The following is a 5901-nucleotide window of genomic DNA, read 5'->3' on the forward strand; positions in this document are numbered from 1 at the left end:
GCACACTGTGAAATATTTACATACTGGACACACTGTAAAACATACACTTTTATATATATATATAGAGAGAGAGAGAGAGAGCACACGGACACACATGCACACACACTATAAAACATACACTTTTATTTTATATATATATATATATATATATATATATATATATATATATATATATATATATATATATATATATATATATATATATATATATATAATATGAGAGGGGGGGGGGGGGAGCACACGGACACACATGCACACACACTCTAACCTACCAACCCTCCATTTGATTGTCCTGTGAGGGCGTGATTGATCTGTCCTTCTGTCCTCTGTACGTGGAGAGAAAGCCAACAGTGGAATGGAGAGACACACAAAGAGCAGAGGAGAGGGGTGTGATCCCACCCATGGAGGAGCTGCAACACACAGGGGGGCCTCATATTAATGCACCTGTACAGGTGTGTGTGTGTGTGTGTGTGTGTGTGTGTGTGTGTGTGTGTGTGTTGGACGGGTATAGAAGTGTGTTGTTCTGTTGGATTGGCTGCACACTGGCTATTCAGCTACAATACTGAACAGGCACATGAGTAGCAACACACACACACACACACACACACATCTATCACAGATGCTCCCAGCAAAGTTTGTTTTTTTAACACCCACGCATGTTTCTTTCCCATCTGTTACTCCACAGATATGATGATGGAATAAAGCCAAAAGAAAGACAAAGCTTGATGGAACTGGAGTTGTGATGAGTTGTACTTCAGACAGTACTGATAAGATCATCTCTTTACTGGCAGCTGTTTGTGTGTACATTTGTGTATCTGTGTGTGTGTGTTTGTGTGTTTGTGTGTGTGCTGTACTGTATGTCCATGCAGACACCTTTACTGATGCTGTATAGTGGTGCATCAGTCCCAAACAATCAAGCCCAAGTAAGTTAGATTAATCCCAACAGAAAAGACCATTTACCTAGTGCAGTTAGCATGCTAGCTTACAGATTTACAACTTGGTATATTAAAAATGGTACTGTATTTATAATTACAAATATAAAGCTGTGTGTATTATACAAGACGTGCGATGATGTTATTTCTTGGCTCTGGGCTGAGATACATGTGAGAATGAAGCTTGACATGGGACTCTGCTGGAACAGGGTCACGCCTCCCATAGATATCTGGACGGCCAGCCAGAAGGACAGGATGATCCCAACATGATGCAGTCTGGTCCCCATCCCCCCACCCAACCACACCCCCACTGTTACCCAGGGCTAAGGTACTGCCATTGCATACAGGGAAGGACAAACAATTTTGCAAAATAATATGTGCATATCTTTCTCACTTTTGAATACCTTATACTGATTTTTAAAATCGTAAATATGTGTTTTCCTTTTTTCTGTTTTATGTCTTAACCACACTTAAGAACAAAAAGGCTCAGGTCCACTGTGACTACAAATTCCTGCTCACCTACATACACGAACACTGTAACCTGCGTCTTTAAGTTAAGTTAATGTAGCGTAACTGTACCAGGGTGTTTGCTGGATTACTTATTTCTCAGAACGCCATAGACTCGTTTCTCTGGATGACTCAGACTTATCTTGCATCTCTGGCCTTCTTGGAAAAGCTTGAGTAATGCTAACTAGCTAAACATTAAACTAGCTGCTCAGAAAAGCTACTTCAGGGCTTCAGAGTCTAAAGTCACCGTCCACTGGCTGACTCACACAGCAGCTGCATAACGTGACAAAGATCTAATTAGAGTTTCACAGAGTCCAAGAACAGATCCTCGTGGAAACCCAACAGCTACGGCCCAACACGCTATTACTACTTTGCACTAGTTAGAACAGCAAACACATTGCACTGGCACATTCTGGTTTTAGTGATTAAATGGCATGTGCAGTTATACTTGTTTTCAAAAGAAAAGATGAATGAGTCTCTTTAGTCTCTGGTCTTGCAGCTCCTGTGTTCTGACCTGCTAATATTCAGGACACTGCTCTCTTTTGCTCTGTCATGGCTTTCCAGTAAACTGCAATTCAGTTAGACTATGATGTTAAAGTGCAGAAAGCCAGTTTTTTTATTCTTTGGTCAAAGTTAAAGCATATTTTTGACATCTTATGTGTTAATAAACTTGCTGATTATATAGAGCAGTATTTCTCAGCCCAGTCCTCGGGTCTCTCCGACGCTTCTGCGCCTCCCAGTTCCCAACACCCAACCGTCTGGTGGGCCTCACGGCTCTACGCTTCTCAGTGTAAGTTACACAGATTGGTTTAACTTGTATGTCCTTATGCAAAAAAGTTGTGCAATTAAACAGGAACACTGAGCTGTAAACAATACAAACACCTGATCAACATATTAGAAACTCTTAAATGCACATTAGAAATGAGGCCAAGCGCAGTATTAATGATACAATTTGGTGCAGTTTTGAATTCCTGCTTTTTTTCAGTGCTTCCCGCTTATGCTCCCCTATTCTGTGCACTTAAATGTTTTTTGCTACTGTCAACAGTCATATCAAGTGACAGTTCCAGTGGTGGCCATGTTTTCGATGACCAGGTTTTACAGATAGGGTGATGTACTGTGGATTCCTGGAGGCTCCACCTTTGTTCTGCACGGTTTCCTCATACCAGGTTAATCTTCTCATCTCTCATCTCGTCTGTACAAAAGACTTTGTCCCAGACATTCTGATGTACCTTTATACCACAGTGTATCTGGCTTTTAGCTCCTTAAGGCTTTCCAACGGAACCTGTTTCATCACAGCATGCTTTGATAATTGTGTAAATATAGCCAGTCAGCATGTTAGCTACCTGACCTTTAGCTACCTGACCTTTCGCTAACAGAGTACACAGCCCTAGTCACTGTCTGCTCTGTTTACTCTAACTGCCCCGTGTGCTACTGTAACTGCCCCGTGTACTACTGTAACTGCCCCGTGTACTACTGTAGCTGCCCTGTCTACTACTGTAGCTGCCCTGTCTACTACTGTAACTGCCCCGTGTACTACTGTAACTGCCCTGTCTACTACTGTAACTGCCCCGTGTACTACTGTAGCTGCCCTGTCTACTACTGTAACTGCCCCGTGTACTACTGTAACTGCCCTGTCTACTACTGTAACTGCCCCGTGTGCTACTGTAGCTGCCCTGTCTACTACTGTAACTGCCCTGTGTACTACTGTAGCTGCCCTGTCTACTACTGTAACTGCCCCGTGTACTACTGTAGCTGCCCTGTCTACTACTGTAACTGCCCCGTGTACTACTGTAGCTGCCCTGTCTACTACTGCAGGTGCCCTGTGTACTACTGTAGCTGCCCTGTCTACTACTGTAACTGCCCCGTGTACTACTGTAGCTGCCCTGTCTACTACTGTAGCTGCCCTGTGTACTACTGTAGCTGCCCTGTCTACTACTGTAACTGCCCCGTGTACTACTGTAACTGCCCTGTCTACTACTGTAACTGCCCCGTGTGCTACTGTAGCTGCCCTGTCTACTACTGTAACTGCCCCGTGTACTACTGTAGCTGCCCTGTCTACTACTGTAGCTGCCCTGTCTACTACTGTAACTGCCCCGTGTACTACTGTAACGGCCCTGTCTACTACTGTAGCTGCCCTGTCTACTACTGTAACGGCCCCGTGTACTACTGTAGCTGCCCTGTCTACTACTGTAACTGCCCCGTGTACTACTGTAGCTGCCCTGTCTACTACTGTAACGGCCCCGTGTACTACTGTAGCTGCCCTGTCTACTACTGTAACGGCCCCGTGTACTACTGTAGCTGCCCTGTCTACTACTGTAACTGCCCCGTGTACTACTGTAGCTGCCCTGTCTACTACTGTAGCTGCCCTGTGTACTACTGTAGCTGCCCTGTCTACTACTGTAGCTGCCCTGTCTACTACTGTAACGGCCCCGTGTACTACTGTAGCTGCCCTGTCTACTATTGTAACTGCCCTAAGTACTATTGTAACTGCACTGTCTAATACTGTAACTGCCCTGTGTACTACTGCAGCTGCCCTGTCTACTACTGTAACTGCCCTGTCTACTACTGTAACGGCCCTGTGTACTACTGTAACTGCCCTAAGTACTATTGTAACTGCACTGTCTAATACTGTGGCTGCACTGTGTATTACTGTAACTGCCCTTTGTACTAAACAGGATCTGTATGTGTGATGGTTCAAGGTTAAGCAGAGTGTTTTATTGGTAATTATCCTAGACCTCTGTTTCTCATGAAGATATCATGAAGTTACAACTGTGTTATTGTATTTTATCTATTTATGCTTCTGCACACTTCTGGTTGGATGGAATCTCCCCTAGCCATGACTCTGGTTTAGTAGCACAAAATTGCTCTCTTGGCTTTCATTAATGAATATGTTTTATTCTGAGCTGAATGCCGTGTTGTGGGGAATCATTGCTAAAAAATTATACTGCAAACATTTACAGGATGCTGTAATACAGGACACTGTAATACGGGAAGCTGTGATACAGGACGCTGTGATACAGGACACTGTGATACAGGATGCTGTAATGCGGTACTGTAATATGGGAAGCTGTGATACAGGACGCTGTGATACAGGACGCTGTGATACAGGACACTGTATCACTGATACGGGACAGCGGAGCTTATGACCCTCCATCTTTCTAGGGATTCTAGATGTTCTTTTAAACTCGTACTGTGTTTCCTGCGTTTGGGTTAAAATAGGAGACCCAGGGTTTCTGCAAGTCTGAAGTGGCCTGCACACAAGGCTTCAGCAATCAGTTTTGGAACAAACTGTTAAGTTTTCAGTATTGCAATAGGCTGCTTTGCGACAGTGATGGATGTGGTCATCATGTGCAAATGACCTGCTACAACTGAGGTTTTTTGGGGTGATTAATTTATTTTTAATTTTACCACTCGTAAAGTGACTCATGACTGCTGTGAAATGTGATAGATTTTTCTTAATTTTTTATGTAACTAATTTAGAATAACAATTTTAACATAATTTATATTCTTAATAGTACGCCGCAATATCTTATTAAAAAGTTAACTTTTATATCTTTCTTCAACATTTCATGCAGTTGTTTTAAATCCATTAGCCATTGCTTTTTTTTTTCTCAATTTATACAAAAATAGAATACAATACTCACAATAATAAGCTTATAATGCTTAGAAATGTGTTTTTTTTACATGTGTGTTTTTATACCTCAGTGTGTTTGTGTGCTGTGTGTACATGCATGTGTGTATGCTTGTGTGTGTGTGTGTGGAGGGGGGCGGGGGGTGAGCGTTACACTGGGGCTGCTGCATTGCATCAGCTCATGTAACACGAATGGTCAAACTCAACACACCCCGCGCACCCATCATTCCTCATTCATCGCCTTAAGAGCCTGTACCCCCATTCTCTCACACGCGCAGCACAGGATGGAGGAGGCTACACAGGTAACAGAGGAGGAGTGAGGGGGAGAGGTGGAGAGAGAGAGAGAGAGAGAGAGAGAGAGAGAGAGAGAGAGGTGGAAGGGTGAGAGAGAGAGAGATGGAAGGGTGAGAGAGGGAGAGAGAGAGAGAGAGAGGGAGAGGTGGAAGGGTGAGAGAGAGAGAGAGAGAGAGGGAGAGGTGGAAGGGTGAGAGAGAGAGAGGTGGAAGGGTGAGAGAGGGAGAGAGAGAGAGAGAGAGGGAGAGGTGGAAGGGTGAGAGAGAGAGAGGGAGAGGTAGAAGGGTGAGAGAGAGAGAGAGAGAGAGAGAGAGAGAGAGTGTGTGTGTGTACTGGAACAACACAGGGAGGAGAGCAGAGCAGAGGAGAGGAAGAGATGCTCCTCTCTGGCTCCATCATGCTGTCTGTGTCTCACTGATAAAATGCAGGATTGGTTTCGTCTCCTGCCGTCTCCCGGAGGCTCACACGCACATGCAGGCAGTGCTGCAGCGCAGAGCAGCAGAGGCTGGGGCTCCGAGGAAGAACAGTGAGACCAGC

The 5901-nt window shown here is 44.4% G+C and overlaps 1 protein-coding gene across 1 annotated transcript in view; it reads left to right on the forward strand.

The window, feature by feature from the left end:
* The first annotated feature begins 5673 nt into the window (after positions 1-5673).
* sgk1 (serum/glucocorticoid regulated kinase 1) overlaps positions 5674-5901 on the forward strand; it is a 26666-nt gene continuing 26438 nt past the window's right edge. Inside the window, exon 1 of the mRNA XM_027032057.2 lies at positions 5674-5901. This exon is cut by the window's right edge and continues 104 nt beyond it. The gene's annotated coding sequence lies outside the window, so the exon portion shown is untranslated.

The sequence above is a fragment of the Electrophorus electricus genome, chromosome 24, assembly GCF_013358815.1.
Source record: "Electrophorus electricus isolate fEleEle1 chromosome 24, fEleEle1.pri, whole genome shotgun sequence".
Classification (NCBI taxonomy): Eukaryota; Metazoa; Chordata; class Actinopteri; order Gymnotiformes; family Gymnotidae; genus Electrophorus; species Electrophorus electricus.